This window comes from Nyctereutes procyonoides, unplaced genomic scaffold, assembly GCF_905146905.1.
Source record: "Nyctereutes procyonoides isolate TBG_1078 unplaced genomic scaffold, NYPRO_anot_genome, whole genome shotgun sequence".
Taxonomy (NCBI): domain Eukaryota; kingdom Metazoa; phylum Chordata; class Mammalia; order Carnivora; family Canidae; genus Nyctereutes; species Nyctereutes procyonoides.
In genome coordinates, this window is record NW_026575125.1 from 38172796 (window position 1) to 38191548 (window position 18753).

The 18753-nt window shown below is 42.4% G+C and overlaps 1 protein-coding gene across 1 annotated transcript in view; it reads right to left on the reverse strand.

Annotated features, from left to right (window-relative positions):
• NDP (norrin cystine knot growth factor NDP) overlaps positions 1-13778 on the reverse strand; it is a 68965-nt gene extending 55187 nt beyond the window's left edge. Inside the window, exon 1 of the mRNA XM_055338501.1 lies at positions 13754-13778. The gene's annotated coding sequence lies outside the window, so the exon portion shown is untranslated. The remainder of the gene's footprint in view (positions 1-13753) is intronic.
• Between the last annotated feature and the right edge of the window lie 4975 nt (positions 13779-18753).

Sequence of the window (18753 nt, forward strand, 5' to 3'; positions counted from 1 at the left end):
GAATTTTTGGAAAGTGGACAATGCACAGAAGGGAAAAGAGAGACTGAGATAGGCACAATAATGGTCTCCCAAAGATGTTCATGTCCTACTCCCCAGAAATTGTAACTCTCCTGGGTCACATGGCAAAGGAGAATTAGAGTTACGCGTGGAATTAAGTTTGCTGGTCGGCTGGCCTTAAGATGGAGAGATGATTCTGGATGATCCAGGTCCACCCAGTACAATTACAAGGATCCTTAAAAAGCAGAAGAGAGGGCCACCTGGGTGGCTCAGTGGTTGAGCACCCACCTTTGGTTCAGAACGTGACCCCAGGGTCCCAGGATCGAGTCCCGTGTCAGCCTCCCTGCAGGGAGCCTGCTTCTCCCTCTGCCTATGTCTCTGCCTCTCTCTGTGTGCCTCTCACAAATAAATAAATAAAATATTTTTTTAAAAAGCAGAAGAAAGAGACAGAAGACAGATGGGTGGCATGAGAGGATCAACTACATGGCTGGCTCTGAAGATGGAGATTCCATGAACCAAAGAAAGCAGTTGGCCTCTCAATGCTTTCAATGCTAGAAAGGGAAAGAAGCTGATTCTCCTTGAGAACCTACAGAGGAGAATGCATCTCTGCCAACATCTTGGCTTTAGCCCCATCAGACCCGTGTGGGACTTCTGACCTCCACACCAGGAGGATAATAAATGTCTGTTGTTTTAAGCCATTCAGTCTGTGGTAATTTGTCACATTAGCCATAGAAAATGAATAGCAACTGCAACTCTTTTGTCAGGTCAGAGCCTAAAAAAGCCTAAGTCACCTCTGGGCAAAACTGAGAGAATCACTGCTTGTGCATGTATGTATGTATGTACGCATGTATGTATGTTTGTATGTATTTTGACTCGAAAGAGCCCCAACCCAACTCATCTGGGGAAATGTTCAGTATCGTTTCAGGCACGAACCTGGAGACCCTCAGTCATGGTGGATCCAACCAGAGACAATTTTATTTCTGTAAAACCTGAGTGTACAGGGAGCTCTATCTGAGAAGCCAGCAGGGGCCCAGGCTCCTGTCTTTTGGCCTCACCAGCTCCAGGGTACTGGCCCTCACTGCGGGGTCTGAGGTGGCTCATTCAGCGAGTGGACGGGGGAAAGGGGACAGGTATAACTCTTATCTGTATTTTATTTATTTATTTTCAAAGGTTTTATTTATTTATTTATTTGGGAGAGAGAGAGAATGAGTGAGTGGGAGAGAGAGCACAAGCCGGGGAAAGAGGCAAAAAGGAGAGAGAGAAGCAGACTCCTTGCTGAGTAGGGAGCCCAACGTGGGGCTCCATCCCAAGATTCCAGGATCATGACCTGAGCTGAAGACCAACGCTCAACCGACTGAGCCACCCAGGTGCCCCTCTTCCCTTTAAAATTGCCCACACATCACTCCAATTCATATGCCATTGGCTAGAAATTAGCCACACGGCCACACCTCCAAGCAAGTGAAGTTAAGTAGCCTTGTGCTATCGTCAAAGTTCTATTAGGATTGAAGAAGAGGAAAACAGGTAGAGAAGACAAGTAGCCATGCCTTTCGCATGGGTAACTGGTCTTCCTTAGTTAGGCTGTTTTGTGGTGTGTTTTTTTTTTTTTAATGTTGTAAAAGTATATTGTTTCTTGTCTTGCGTAAATTCTTCAGAAAACGAGTATTAAGCTCAGGGCTATTTCTACCTTATATGTTGATTCTTAACCAAAGGGGTGAACTAGTAGCTCACAAGAATCATTGTACCTGTGGGTTTCTTTACCTATTTAGCTGTCCTCTGGTCATCTGAGGTAACTCCTGATCAGGGTTCTTGAGCCTCCAGGCTGTGCTCCCCATCCCAGGCTCCTCCTGAAACTCTTCTCCCAGTTTTCTAGCATCACAGCCACCTTCTCCTGTGTGTCCTCAATGCTTGGTCTGTCTTCCTCAGTTCTCTCTCTGGCAATGGCCTCTCTGAAACATACCTGAACCAGAAACATCTCTCATCCTCACTTTTGTCATTCCTGTATTCTTTTCTTATTTGCTGCAGTGACAAAGTCCCCCACACATAGTGACTCAAAACAGCACAAATAGGGGAGGAGGGCGGGGGGTGGGGGTGAATGGGTGATGGGCACTGAGGGGGGAACTTGACGGGATAAGCACTGGGTGTTATTCTGTATGTTGGTAAATTGAACACCAATAAAAAATAAATTTATTATATATATTAAAAAAACAGCACAAATATATTATCTCACAGTTCTGTTGGCTAGAAACCTGACATGCGTCTCACTGGGCTAAAATCAAGATGTGACCAGACCCTCATTCATTCTAAAGCTTCTAAGAAGAGAATATATTCCTGGCCTTTTCTGGCTTCTGGAGGCTGCCTGCATTCCTTGGTTTATAGCCCCATGATCCATCTTCAAAGCCAGCAACAGTGGGCTAAGTCCTATTCATGTCACCTCACTCTGACCTCTTTTGGGGTTGCGTTACCCTCCTAGTGTCCCCATCTGCTCCCCTCTTCCACTTTTAAGGACCCTTGTGATTATATTGGGCTAATCAGATAATCTAGAAGAGTCTTCCTATTTTAAGATCAGCTGATTAGCTATCTTAATTCCATCTGCTGTCTTAATCCCCCTTTGCCCTGTAATTTAACACACTCACAGTTTCTAGGAATCAGGACATGGACATCTTTAGGAGAGGCACTATTCTGTCTATTGCAACTCCCAGACGTATTCCCCTTCTGTTGAAACCAAAAGCACAACTAAGTCTCTTTTCCCTCTCCCCCTGGGCTTTTCTCCACCCCAAGCCTAAGTCAGGTCATTACTCACCTCAAGGATTGGTAGTTAAGAAATAAGCTTTCTATCAATTATCACCTTACTTTACACATAATTGCTTTATTCATTTTAAGTTATCCTGTAAATGAATGTGTCACTCTTCAGCGTTCTTTAAGAAAAAAGATAGCAAAACGGAAAGGCAATCCTAACCCACACTTTTAATCTGTCTTGTACTTGATTGCAAGTTTTAACCACTTGACTTTGGGTTTTTGGCACTCTGTACAAAGTCAGTAGCAGCTTTTAAGAAATGGAACTCAACCTCACTCAGATTGATTTGTCAAGCCTGTTAAATAGAAACATTAATGTCATTTGTAATTTTGGAAGTTATGCCTGAGGCCTCAAAGCTGTTCCTAAACAGAAGAGCAAGTGAGGAGAGTGGGGACAGAATGAGATGTCCTTGAAATGTTTTTATGTTCAAATCATTTTAATGGGATTAGCTACACTGCAAGAGCACTCTCAAGGCCTGGAGCAGAGGGATTTGGTAGCCAAGAACATGGAAGGCGGACCAGAAAGGCTGGATTCCTACCCAGCTTTTATCACTGGTTTGTAGGCACTAACCACAATGCCTTCAGGTTTCATCATCTTCAGGTCAAGGGGGTAGATACCTGGTGTCAAACAGCTGCCTGCTAAAACAAGACCAGGAGAGCAGGGCACTTGAGTGGCTCAGTGGTTGAGTGTCTGCCTCTGGCTCAAGTCATGATCCCAGGGTCCTGGGATCGAGTCCCGCATCAGGCTCCTTGCGGGGACCCTGCTTCTCCTTCTGCCTATGTCTCCGCTTCTCTCTGTGTCTCTCATGAATAAATAAATAAACAACATCTTAAAAAAAAAAAAGACCAGGAGAGCAATTCTTGCTCCTCCTAGAGTTGATAGCAGATTGGAGAGAATGGTGTCTTCCTTGTAACTCTCTATTAGCTTGCATCTGATGGGATTGAGTTATAAAATGAGTTGGCCTGGATGATCTCCAAGGCCCCATGAGGCTGGGCCCATCTGGGGTTTGGTGACACACTCTTACTCAACTGACAGCAGCTGCTCTGCCCTCGGATGGCCCGACCTCTGTTGTGCTCCAGGACCAAGGCCTCTCTGTGGCCTGGGTTGTGGCTTTACGCTGCACTTCTCTCTCCCTTCCTGAAAGATGAATCAGACTGGCATGACTCTTGCCACTCTCTGAGGGAACTAAGCAAATGTGAGTGTGCATGTGGGAGTGTCCCTTCCTAAGAACTAGATAATGGCATTTAGAGATGAATCAATCTTATCAGGCAAATACAGTCCATGCTCTACTTTATTTTCTTGTTAAGTAAATGACAAGCGAGTGAACTATTTACGTTTTACTCTGTGTGTTTTAGTAATGTAATATGACTAAGGCCTGGCTGGGCTGTAACAAAATACCATAACCTCAGTGGTTTATGAACAGCAAATATTTATTTCTCATTGTTCTGGAAGTGGTTGTCCAAGATCACGGCGCCAGCAGATTTGGTGTCTGATGAGGGTCTGCTTCCTCATAGTGCCTTCTTACCATGTCTTCATAAGGTAAAAGCAATGAGGGAGCTCTCTGGGGGGTCTCTTTTATAAGGGCACTAATCCCATTCAGGAGGGCTTCACCCTCATGACCCAATCACCTCCCAAAGGCCTCACCTGAAAGCACTATCACACTGGGGATTAGGCTTCAAAATGTGAATTGGGTGGGGGAGATGCATTCAATCTATAGCACATGGGGTTTATGAACAAGGAATCTTTATTTTTAATATATTTTTTAAAGATTTATTTATTATTTATTTATTCATGAGAGACACACAGAGAGAGAGAGAGAGAGAGAGAGAGAGAGACAGGGAGGGAGAGAGAGGCAAAGACACAGGCAGAGGGAGAAGCAGGCTCCATGCGGGGAGCCCCATGTGGGACTCGATCCCGGGTCTCCAGGATCAGGCCCTGGGCCGAAGGCGGCACTAAACTGCTGAGCCAACTGGGCTGCCCAACAAGGAATCTTTAAATGCGATGCAGGGATGAAAACGCCACCTACAATTTTGCATGTGTCCATGTGTGCACTTCTTCCTGATAAGAGGATCCATAACTCATCAGATTTTCAACAGAACCCACAAGACAAGACTAACTAGCATAAAGGAATGTTCCATTGCCAGAGAGTCAGCATAAATTATTGCAATCTTCTGGCAAAGGCAGCTCCAAGAGCCAAAGGAACTGCAGACATGATATCATTAATAATTCAAAGCATTGCATATCAAGCATCATGTAGTAACAGTCCTCTTGATCAACCACTTCTTGACAGACTCTCCAGATTAACCAATGTTTTCTGTTTCACCTGTAAAATATATTCATTGCTGCCTCCAGCCTTGAAGCCACCTCTCTCTCACATTTTTGGTCTCACCCACAGAGGTAACCCATGCCAAGATTTAATGATGGTTCCTGCCTATTGAGTTCATGCCAGTATATTATATTCTATGATTTGGCTAAAAACATCAAAAATTGATTGAATATGAGCATGACAAGAAAGTTGCAAAGTTGGATTCTTTGCAGATTCTTAATTAGGCCAAGTTGATTTTTAAAAAAAAATAGCCATAGAACTTTAAGGAAAATATTTAAAGAATTCTGCACTCTGAATGACACGTATCTTTCAGTTTCTGCTTCACTTTAGAGAAACAACTGGAGATGATAGAAGAGTGTGGTTTGCGCAAGCAGGGTGATATTTAGAAGAAGCCTTGATTCTTCATCAAAGGATTGGGGGATGCATGCAAATTTACATGCTTTGAGTTAAAATAAAAAATCAAAAGTTAAAATAAAATAAAAAATAAATAAGAAATATATTAAAATTTTTAAATTTTTAATTCCAGTATAGGTAGCATACATTGTTATAGTAGTTTCAGGTGTGTAGTATAGTGATTCAACAACTCTATACGTTACACAGTGCTCATCTTTTTAAATTATTTTTTAAATTTTAATTCCTTTGTAAATCATTTTCATGATTCCCAGATTGAACCAACTTTTTCTTTTTTTTTTTTTGAACTGACTTTTTCTATTAGCCAAACAGCTATCAATTCCCATTGAATTAATTTAGAGCAATTCTGCAATACTGGGATCCCAATTAAGAGAAAAAATGAATTCCAGGATCCGTGGTTTTCAAGGACGTTGATATTAGTACTTTCATTGATCCAGAAAACAGAAAGTGAATGGATATTTTCAACTTTACAGAGGGGGGAGTATGAGTAGGAGTATGATTCTATACTCAGGATCAATATATTCTCTGTGTAAGGTTTAGGCTTTCCAAGTCAGTTTGAGTCTTCCAGGAAGCAGATACTAAGGTAGGATTAGATTTGCAAGAGATATACTGGGGGAAATTTGTATGAAGGAGAAAGGGAAAGAGAACCAGAGTTGGTGGAGATAGGCTTAGGCCAAGATGCAGGTTTTACACCCATGCAGGGAAAGAGGGAAAAGACGGAAGATTGGGTGGAAGGAAGTCTTCGAATACGGTGCAGCTCTGAAGAAGTCTGCAGATGGGGAGCACTAGAATAAAACTGCCCATAAGAAATGGCCAATGGTTAGGCTAAAATGCCCCAGCTCTAGTACTCCTGCTGTGCTCAGTCATCCCAGACTGTGAACGAGGCAGTGGGTCCCAAAGGAGTGGCACTATACACAGCCACATGACCATGGACTCCTTTTCTAGGTGTGACCATTGGAAATAAACACCATTCTTTAGGCAGGCTCAGACAAGTAAGGTGTATTAAAAAATAGAGGATTTTTTTCAGGAGACTTCTGAAGGCTCATCTTTCCTTATCTGCCTGCTTCTGGAACCTTGTGGTCAAAATAATTCCTCACAGATTCTATTAGAAAGCTTGTGAAGTTTTTGCCCATGCATATAAGTTGCTTCTTTGATAGGCTGACTACAGATTTAGCAAGTATTTAGCGAGCACCTATTAATGGCTATGATAGGCGCTGTGTAGACAAAGCCTCCTGGAGCTTACACTGTAGCAGCAGGGCTAGACAACAAACCACCAAATCTATGGACAAGATGGCAGTAATGAGAATGAGAATTTCCTTGGAATGTTTTTATATTCAAATCATTTTAGAATGATTTGGAAAGGACTGGTGATCAGAGAATTATGGACAGCTATCTCTCTAAGGAGGGGACATTTTAGGTGAAACCAAATTGAAAAAGAGGGATGAGAGTTTGGGAGCAGAGGAAATAACAAAAGCAGGGATTGTAAGGTGGGAGTTTGGGACATTAGTGGAGAGGAACACCACTTGGAGAGGCAGGAACCAGCTGAAGTGGGGCTCATAGGTCATGAGAAGGAGTCAATTCTATTCCAAGAGTGATGAGAGGCTTTGGAGGATTCTAAGTAGGAGAGCAACACGACTAGATTTACATTTTAACTTTGGTGGTTCCAGAATTTCTATGTGGAAGGAGCTTGAAAGTGGTAGGATGCTTACAAGGGTACTGAGGGGGAGATGGTAGGCAGGGAGGAGTGGGGAGTGGTGTAAAGCTGCATACCACTTGGCATAAAATTGAGAAAATGTCCATGGTGCCTATCAAAGAATGGGGGTGGGGTTAGTGGTGATTATGAGGTGATTCAAGTGTCCAACTCAACTCCCTCTCATCCCCAGGCCTCACCATTGTGTTGTTTTTAAATCACCATGACTGCTATGTGAAGAGTGAACACAGGTGAGCAAAAGCGGATGCCTGGCAGCTAGATATGATGCTTTTTGCAGTGGTACAGAGAAGAGATGATAGTGGCTTGGATTAAGGAGGTAGCCATGGCAATGGGGCAAAGTGGATTTATTCAAGATTCCTGTTTCTCTGCGAGGATGTGATTGACTTGCTCACCAGTTCTGTAGCATCATGGGCATGACCTGTGCTTTTCCCTTCTTCTTTATGGCATGTTTCTGAATTCAGATGTATAGCAGACACTGTTGGTGGTCTGCTCTGATCCCCTCAACCCCTTTTTACCATTCCTGTGTGTTCATCTCGTGGCCGTGGTCTGCTTTTGTCAACAAGGGTCTGCACTTGTGACTCTTCTTCATAGGATTCGAAGAGCTTTGCCCAAATATGACAGCTGCAAGTGCCTAGGACTTTCCATTCCTCCCACTGCCACCCCCCCTTCTTTCTGACCTGCCCTTAGCCAATGGCTGGCAGGTTTGGGAGTATGGAAGCCCAGCTCTCTTCCTCTGAGTTGAAAGAGCTTTCGAGTATAACTTACCCTCCAGAGCTCTTCACGGGATCAGGTTGAGGCTACCCTCTGTGGGGTTTGCTTCTGACCCACCTCACTTAGCTGCTTCTTCACTGTCTTACTGCCTCCATTTCCTTACTGGTTTCTTCTGGGAGCATTTTCTGAAAAATCCACTTGCATGCAAATCCTTACCTCAGGGTCTACTTCTGAAGCGCTCAGTCTAAGACTCTACTCCATTCCCACCGCTACTTCCTTAATCCAAGCCCCTATCATCTCTTACACTGTACCACTGCAGCAAGCATCATACTACTTGTTTCCAAGATTTTTCTGCCATGACCCTTATCATTAGAGAGTCACACGAGTGACTCTCTCCAGTGGGCATCGGTCACTCCTAGGCTAGCATTTTCTTTCCTCAAGAAAGTCTATCGTGCAGTTGGTTAAGAGTATCAGCATGACAAGCATAACCTCGAATATGCACTGGTTTATTTTTAATAATTCGCAGACATCAGCACTTTAGCTATTATCAATAATAAATGATTTGCAACAGATCCTAAAACTGATAACTACACGCCAGGATGGCCCAGACGGGTGGTACAGAACCATATGAGACTTAGGATAAAACTATATAAGACAAACGGCTCAGGGATGCCTGCGTGGCTCAGCAGTTAAGCGTCTGCCTTCTGGCTCAGAGCGTGATCCTGGAGTCTCAGGATCGAGTCCCATGTCGGGCTCCCTGCATGGAGCCTGTTTCCCCCTCTGCCTGTGTCTCTGCCTCACTCTCTCTCTCTCTCTGTGTGTGTCTCTCATGAATAAATAAATAAAATCTTTAAAAAATAAAAAAGATAAATGCCTCATCTTACCCCAAGCACAGTTAACACCAGGGGAGCAGGAATATACTATAATCCAAATACATTTTCTTTTCAGCATGAAGATAACTTTTTATGGAAATAGCAAGTAGAAATATTTAAGTATTAAGTTGAATCATATGAAATCTCCACCAGCATTTTCACGTGGTTCAAGCTAGCACCAATTATGAACATTGGCTGGATTTACAGATTTTATACATACAGTATAGATTTCAAGAGGCCTTGCCTTGCTCTTAACCTCGACCAGAAACCTTCTTAAGTAAATTGCACGTAATTTCAAACACACTTATCTAAGACTGTCTACTCCAAGACTAAGTACAGGGATCTCAATCATTTTCATACATGCAAAGCCTGCCTGGAAACCGCAGTGTGCTCAGGCCTTTCTTCACCCTTTAGGTACCACCTCACTACTAATGCCTTACCACTCACCTGGGAATGAGACAGCAAGGCATTTCTTAGCATTCTCCTGGGACTATTAGCCTCTACTCAACCCACTCCCACTGCTCATTTTGGTGCCAACCTCTACATATGAATATTGGACACAAGATAGAAGATCTATGTGGGTATCAGACTCGACAATGTTCCAACTACATGACTGCACATTGTCTTGTTCTTCTAATTAATGACTTCAGCCTACATCGTATTTCCTTTCTACATATTAAGAACGAAATAAGCAATTACCTTTCAACATGACTGAATTTTCAAGTTATTTTAATACTGAAAGTAGAAATCAAAAAAGCAAGGAAAACCAAGTCTCTGAGTACCCATCTTCCAGATGGTATATTCAAATAACAATGTATTTCTTTACAACTGTTATAAAAAACAGAAAGCTTCATGTGTTTGTTTCATTCCCACTGTTGTGCACTGCATTGTAAGATGTGATCTCTCCCAGGAGTCATTCCATACCTCAGTGTCTGCAAAGTCAGTGGGGGGGGGGGGCAAATGTGTCCCCACTCATTTTCCTTCAGGGGATTTGCTCCTCTGTGGTTGCCCAACATGAACCGAGGATACTTTGAATCAAGTTGCTTTTTTCCTTCACTGAGAAACCCAAGACAGACCACAGTTAACAATAGCCTTAAAAATAACATCTTGGGAATAATCATCGCATGTTTCCTTATTACAGGAAATGCATACCAAATGTCGCCTTGTATTTAAACCTGAAAAGTGGGCAGAGTGTGGGCAGACACTTACACCAGAGGCTATTTAAGGAGGGCAGGTTTTCCACCACTAGTAACAGTTGGCCGTAGAACTCCATCTGTTGCTAACTCAATTTCACGTGTAACTATTAGCACAGGTGCCACGGGTTAATATCATAGGCACAAAAGTCCTTGTCATGTAACCTTGAGGATGCAAGAGGCTCATTCAAATCCCTTTGGCTTGTCCGCACATCCAGTATCAGTGAGGAACAAAAACAGAACAAACTTGCAAGGACTATGTCTCATGGGGCTTTTTGTCCTTGGAACCAGAGACATGAATTTAATTTCAAGGCCCACTTGAACACAGAGGCCCTTTGACATTGCTCCCCCTTTCCCTGAAACACACTGGCCACATGCTGTGGGGGACATGAGAGCCAGCCACATAATTTGTGGGACCCAGTGAAAAATGAAAATGCAGGGACTCCTCGTTCAAAAGCAGGAACAAAGGTGCCTTAAAGGTACTAAATATAAAGCCTTTGCCTTTCTTCCAGTTTTTCTCTTGCCTCGTCATGATGGTTTTCATTTGCTATTTCAAGTCATTCTAAGTAAGGAACAATTAAAATTTTAAATGATTAGCATGAATTCGCCATTCATCTTATATTGTGCAATGCCAGCTATAAAAGCAAATATAAGAGCATTTAACCCATATGTGGAATTACTGAAATGACACAGCTCAGATTTCCTAGCTCATACATACGTGTGTATTGTGTTCTCACCAGAATGGCAGAAAGACTGCACAAAACTAACTCAACTGCTTTTATTTCACTTCTTCGTATGCACGCATTCTACTGACACTCTCAATCTTTGGCTTCCTGGTGAGTAAGGAAGTACCAGAAGGAAATGAACTAAAAACCTGGTTTTGCTCTTTCCTTCTACGTCATCATGTTCTGTGTAAGTGGTTGGCTAATACAGGCAAATAACACAAGTAAGAAAGAACAGGATAAAGCTCCTTGTTCCTTCAGGTTTCTTAGAACATCCTGCTTTCACGCTGCAATGGGGGCAATTTCTCATTCAGAGGGAAAGTGCCACATCACAAAGCTGACAAAGATGTCAGCTACTCCCACTTACTCAGTTGGAGATGGAACACGCTTGACATCTCTCTACACTCACATCATGGACCCACTGGAATTCTTTGCACATGGGCATCACGATTGCTATGTGCTCATGGGGTGGCAAGGAACAGTAGACACTCATCTCACTAGTATCTTCTCCGCTCGTGCTCATGCTCCACTGTTATGTCAGATTTACTAACAAAACACAAGTTCAACGGTGAAATTAAAAAGGTCCAGACAGTAACAGCAGGGCATGGAACCAAAGTGTATGGGCCTCCGTGTAACTACACAGATCATGCACCCTTGAAGCCGGCCCTGGGGAGCATTCCTTTTTGTGCTTCAACATTTATGAAGCAACAGGTATGTGTGAAAAAAGCAAATGGCAGATGGACAATTTGCCATCCTTTAAGTCTTTGAGGGGATGTTTGGATGATTGCCATATCCATGTTTCCAATAGAAGAGCTACTTGCTCAGCTTCTAAGGTGATGCCTAAAATTGCAAGAGAATATCTAGCACTCCTGGGATAGGCCTTATCCCCAGAATTGCAATCCCTTGAGCTAAACAGGGGAAAAGGCAAAATCTGTACAGCTGAGACCTAACACCGAACTTACAAGTTCAACTTGACTTCAGAACATATTACCCAGGAGGATTATTATAAACAGGCTACAGGCAACAAGGTAACCAGACACAGCTCCCAGCCTAAACAGCAAATTAGTGAGCCCTTGTGGCAGAGTTGCTGAACGCCAAGTAGTGGCAGACAACAATTTTTTTTAAGAATCGTATTTTCTTTTTAATTGTGATAAAATATGGAAAATATAAAATTTACCGTCTTCACAATTTTTAAGCATACAGTGTGATGGTGTTATATTCCCATTGTTGTGCAACCAATCTCCAGAACTTTCTTCATTTTGTAAAACTGAAACTCTGTACCCATCCAACAACTCCCTACGTCCTCCTCCCCTGAGCCCTTGGAGACCACCATTGTACTTTCGATGTTCAGGAATCCAACCACTTACATAGTCTGACCACCTTATATAAATAGGTGGGATTATACAGCATTTGTCTTATTGTGACTGGTTTACTTCTCTTAGTTTAATGTCCTCAAGATTTGCTCATGCTGAAGCATGTGTCAGAATTTCCTTCCTTTTTTAAGGCCAAATAATATTCCATTCTTTTCCTCTTTTGTTTATCCATTCACCCACAGAGGAACAGATCGGCTATTGTGAATAAAGCTGCCATGAACATGGGTCAACAGTATTCCTCCAAGACCCTGCTTTCGATCCTTTCGGACACATACCCAGAAGTGAAATTGCTAAGAAAACAATGATTTTTAAATCACACTTGTGGGTTCATGATCCATGTCAGGAGATGACATGATGTTTTGAGTTGTCAGGAGACTACCTTGGGAGTTTGAGAGGTAGGAGAGGTAACATGGACGTACTGAGTTTGAAAAAAGTAGAAGTGTACCCCATGTGGTTGTTTAACAGTGTGGCCTTTCAGAATGGATGGACAAAATCACTAGCTAAAATAAGCATCAAGACAAATATTCTAACCAAAAACCTTGGATTAGAATCGAGGGAAGCTAAAATAAGTACACTGAAGATGTGCAGAAGAAATAGTCACCGACCATCCAATTGTTCTTGGAAAGAAAACTATTAAGGCACTGTTTATGGGTTTCTAACACAGCACTTGGAACAATGCAGAAGAACAGTCCGTGGTGAGATATCAATCTTCAGACAAAAAAACAATGTCCCCAGTGAGATATTCCTGCGACGCCCTAAAGTAACCTCGCTGCAAATATGTCAGCATTCAACACTTAGCCCCGTAACGGGTTTCACTGATGGATTTTAGAATTATAGAATTTTCGAGCTTGTAAGGACATTAGAGATTATCTGGTCCAGCTCTCCTAATTGTAAAAGGAAGAAACCAAGGCTCTGCGAGAGGCAGAGGGACTCTCCCAGGACCATAAATAAAGGTAATTGTTGACAGAGGTAGAGCTGAGTTTCTCAATTTTAGTAGTGAATCTATTAATATCCTCAAGGCCACCCTTACAGCAGCAACCTCACAAGTATCTGACAATATAAATAAAATAGTTCAAGCCTGAAAAGACAAGAGCTTCTGGACTGTTTTCCGTAACACAGCCAGGCTATCACTGATGTCTTCCAAGTATACTATCCCACTCTAGGGATGTAACAGATACTTTTTCCAAGACACATGAAGATGTTTCATGGTTGCAAACAATCAACATCATGAGGGCAATAGTCAGTGCCCTAAATGGACACTGTACAAATGTACAAATACCTACCCCCTCTTTTGGGTTAAGACATCAAGACCTCAGAAAGTTCCTGCTAAAATGGAATTATACTCTTCAAGAGTGATAATGTACAAATTCCTTATGGACATTGACCTTCTAGAAGAAATTCATTGATCAGCTTAGTTAGTTGTCACCTTGGCAAAGGTGATACTTCCTGGCATTGAGGGACTCAGGACCCATGCATTTTTGTTGAGTGTAGAGAGAACTTGGGGAGAGAAAGGCTTGCAGAGCTGAGGTGTGCAGGAGGGTGGGAGAACTGTTTGGTGCCCTGAGGGAGAGGAAAGCATTGGATGGGGAAAAAAGAACACCTAAAAAGAAGGTGTGGGAATATCAAGGAAAAAATTCACTTACCTGACAATTTTGCCTTGAAAGGCTGCTAAGAATGCTACAGTTGGAAGAGAAATGTCCATGTGACCCAGGCTACATGCAGCAGGTGACAAGTTTCTGATCATCCAACAATCTCTAAGACAAAAAAGGTGTATATGCAATATGGGCTCTAAACACTGGATTCCAACCTGCTTATACCCCCCCACTGTGATATCCCTACTTGACAGAGAATAATCTAAAATTGACTAAGATAGCAGCCATATTCCTATAAAAGGAAGAAAAACTAAAATGTGATGGAAAAACCCTCTGGTAGTCCATCAATGGTGGAGTCAACTAGTTTGAGGGAACAGTGTCTCCTCTGTTGCTGAACAATTGAGACAAATGGATAGGTGAATAGATCCTTTGGGAACTGGCTAAGAGTAAAGCAGAGTGAATATTTATTTTCTTTACCTTATCTTTATTTTTCCTATATCCCTGTACTGCATGTTGATTCAGCCATTAGAGATGGTAAAGGTTCAGATAAGTTCAGGGAAATCCCACAGGAGTGGTGGTTATTTTCCATTCTTTGTTTGGTGGATGTGTCTGTTTTGCAGCTAGCCATGCTGGGTGGCTGCTTCCCTGGACCTGACTCCTGGTACCCAGGAAATTCCAGAGATGCCAGGACCTCTGGGTTCAGTCACAGAGAAACCCACATCACACCTGATCTACATATTTATGTGAGGAATTTGTTCCAGACAATTCTGTACACATCCTGGGGGTACAGATTGGTTCTTGGGAAGGTCCCAGAGGACTCACTCCTCACAGAAACTTACGACTCATAAGAAATTTCAAGAATACTGTGATTAAATGTTCACGAGAACAGAGATTCCTGGACAAGCCATATTCCTGTGTCGCCTTATACGATTTCTGCTCTCCCCTGGTTAACCCCTTGTCCTTTTCCCACTCCCCAGCATAATCACGACCTTAATAGACAGTTTACCTAACTTCACAAGGGATACCATTTTGAACACCATCCTAAATGGTTACCTATATTTATCTCAATTATTTCCACTTGTCAGATACATGCTGTCATCATTCCCTTTTCACAGATGAGGAAGTTGGGATACAGAGAGCTGACATGAGCACCCCAAGTCCTGGAAGAAAGGAAGCTAGGACTCAGACTCAAAACTGTGGAACTGCAAAGTTGGTGGTCTTCACCACCCCCTGTTTTAGTTCTTAAGCATTTTGTTTTCTCTGCGAAGTGTGGAGGCCCCTTATTCTTCTACTTCCTACCCCATTTTCCCAACTCTACATTTTGAGGCCCCAGCAACGAGGCCTCCTCAGAAAGGGCTGGCCCGTGAGGAAAGAATCCTTTCCCCTTCACTCACTAAACGCTGCTCTGGGCCCTTGGCGTGGAGTCTGGTTGCCTGCTAAAGAGTTTCCATTCCCAAGGGGAGACTGCCCAGGAGAGATGGCCATCTGGGAACAACCTTCCTGACGTTCCTCTGGCTACGCATTTTGTTGATCTCCTTAAGCATGTTTTTTTATGGGGTTTCTGTTTCTTTTCTGGCTTGGTTTGTGACTTTACTTCATTTCTGTTTATTTCTCATTATTTGGCCCAACACACTTGTTTTCGTTTGACTTTTTTTCCTCCTCAGACCTCTGGCATATACGACCTATAGCTCATTTTGCTGTATGATATGCCACCCTGTGTGTGTGTGTTTTGTCTGAAGTCTTTGGAAGCCAAAACCTAAACACCAGGAAAATGAGATGAGTCAAAGCTTTTTGACTTAGGCAAAGACCATCTTGTTAATGAAACACATAACCACTGTTCGATCACAGTGTAGATTCCCTCAACTGTTCACTACCCTCCTCTCATAACTGATGAAAGCCGCCATTGAACATGTAGCATTTGTAGCCTTAAGAGGAAATTAAAATGTGAAGCATTTCGAACAGTTTTCCTTTGGCAATCCAGCGATGGGACAAGGAAGGCAGGGCGATCATCAGCTCTAAACCTTGGGGAAAGGGATAGACTTAACTTCCGGCCACCAAAACATGGGGCAGGGGAAAGCATAACAGGGCAGGGGCACTCACTCATTTCCCATAGAAAATCATTTGTCACGCTGAATAGGGCATATCATGTTTTTGTGTCCAACTTCTAATTCCAGATAATGTTTGGAATTTTTTTTTTAAATAACCAAGCTGGCTTGTAGTCTGTCTGGACCTAATTATTTTCCTCACACATCCAAGAATGTGTTTGGGATACTTCCGTCAGAAAAGAAGGGATACAAAACAATACCATAATAGACTAGTTTTAATGCCACCAAGAGAGAGGAGGAAGGTAGCCACATTATATGCTTCCTGGGGGAGCATATCACAAAATCCACAGAGGAGAAGGCCCAACTAAATAGATCCCAAGTACAGCTAAACACAGTAAGGAGCTTTATAACAGGGCTAGACTGTCCCTGTAGTTAGACGTCTTTACAGTTTGCTATGTGCAAAGGCTTTGGAGTCAGTGAGGTCTGAGTTTGAATCCTGCTGCACAACTTACTAGTTGGGTGACAATGGTCATTCAGTTACCTCATGTGTGAAACAGAAATAATACTGTCTATTGTTTACAGTCCCTAACAGGCTCAAGTGAAATGATGCATGCAGAATCATTAGTACAATGCTGACATTTAGTAACTTTTCAATACATGGTTATTCTTATATATCATTCTACCACTGGATGTATGTCCTATTAGCATTTGTTGAGCTCCTTATGCATACAGCTAACCTCATATGGAATCACGCATATTATTTCATGCATGCTTACAGTAAATATTGGAGAAAAGCTCTCTTGTTATTATTCACCTGATTTTATATTCTTAGAAACTAGAGTGAAGGCCAGCTTAGACAAAAGCAAATGGCAAAGCATAGGGCAAGAAGCAAACCTAAAACTGAAAGATCTAGCAGCTCCTCTCCAGCCATTATCCCCAGAAGTGTAGTGGAGAAGACCGAACACATGTCCGGAGAGTCCAGCAAGTCTTCCCAGGAGGAGATCCCAAGAGCAGAAATAGCTAGATGTAGAGCGAGGAGAAAGAAATAAGGCAGATATAGAAGGCAAGAGCCAGAATAGCTTCTCACATGGGGCCTTCCCCCTTCCCTGTACCCTTTCCTTGAAGTAGTGTTTACGTCCCAGGTCTCATTGCAAAGTCCCAACAGCTACTTCATTTGGAGAGGTGGCCATGTGTGTCACTGATCCTCAGGGACTAAAGAAATGTGTTCAACAAAAAACAAGTCCATCCATAACAATCATTTGTGTCAATTAAATAGTGGATGCTTATAGAGATCATAGAACAAGAATGTTCTATATAATAAACGACTGCACTTTGGGGCACTAAAACTGGCAAAATGATAAATTCATGAATAGTGCTCAGTTTTGTTGGGCATGACAATCAGCAGTTGTGCAAAATCAGGAGCCAAGGTCAGCTTGGACTTAATTCTAGGTCCAGGTTCTTGTGGGCCACCCAGCTCTGTGGCACTCTCTGTTCTGAATCAAGAAGGAGAAAGGATTTTCTCTGTTGGTTAAGATCATTGTCATGGCGGATCTCAGAGGCATGTGTTGGCCCACGCCCCCGCTTTTCTCCACTAATAGCATGACTTTTCCTGCGTGGGGGGCACTGCTCCTCCCTGACCCCATCCATGTGATTCTTTTCGGGCCACCCTGCAGGATATCCCATCCACCTCATCAGAAACAAGAGCACATAAATGAGGCTTAGACAGTCACAGTCCCACATTCCTTTGGACACAGTGATTACTCAAGAAGTAGGTACATTCTTCCAGCCAGGCTAATCAGCCTTTCCCTTGGATTTTTTTAACTAGATATGAGAGGGAAGAGCTCTCTTTTCTTCTCTGGCCCAAGACTGTGAAGACATAAACCTAAACCAGCTATGGCCAGGCTACTACCAGATGGAAACACCCCATCTGTAATAGAAGTCAATGAAGTGGACACACGCAGAGAAGATGAACCAGAGTCCTGATGGAGTTCAAGTCCCTGATTCTAGGTGTCTCTGGGGCCAGCTCTACCCTTCCTGGATCTGAAGCTGCTGTGAGTTGTGTTTCTGTCACTTGCAACCAAGAGTCCTGACTAATAGGGAGAGAAAACTCAGCCAGGTATACTCGGGACAAAACAATTGATATGATTAAAGGGATAATAGAAGTCATACATCCTGTAGAGAAACTTTCAGAGGACAGACTTTGGAGACTGTGAATCAAGCAACCAACACAAAAAATGCAGAGGATTGATTGGAGCCACCTTGACTCTTTGTCATATATATAATCAACACTTCCTAGGCTACAGAACAGAGTTGAACTTCTTAACAGGATGGCAAATCTGGATATTTCATTTCTACACTTGGACACATACCTCTATATTTTGCATAGTGTTTCCGACAGTTTACAAACCTCTCAAAGCTAATTAGGAATTGTCTTCCAGGGGCTATAAGATGCAAATAATGCTAAGGATGAAATTGGAGATTCATGCTTCTATGTAGACTCTTGCTAGCTGTGTGTCATTGTTTAACCAAGTCTTAGATTCTGCATTTGTAATTTTGAAGTAATGAAAACACTGAATATAAGTAACAAGGGAGTTGAGAATATTAAAGTGAATCATCTTTGTAAAGTACCTGGTACAGTGAGTGACACATCATCACCTCTCAATAAATGGATCATCATCATTATCATCATCATCAGGTTAATTAATAGGTGCCTATGAATTGATTCACTAAGGATACACAGACATCAAGTATTTAACTTTCATAATAAACTTCATATTTAATTTTGAATATGTCACTCTAATTGTTTCATTACATAAATACGGAGCCCTCTGGTGGTCAAAGCCACTTCCCGAACATGCTCAACAGACTACCTTTATTTAAGTATTAAAAGAAGTCACATAAGGATATTGTCATCTCCAGCCTATTAAGATGAACTACAAGTTACAGATTTACATATAGTTGAATTGTGTCCCCCTCACCCTGAAATTCATATGTTGAGTGAAGTTT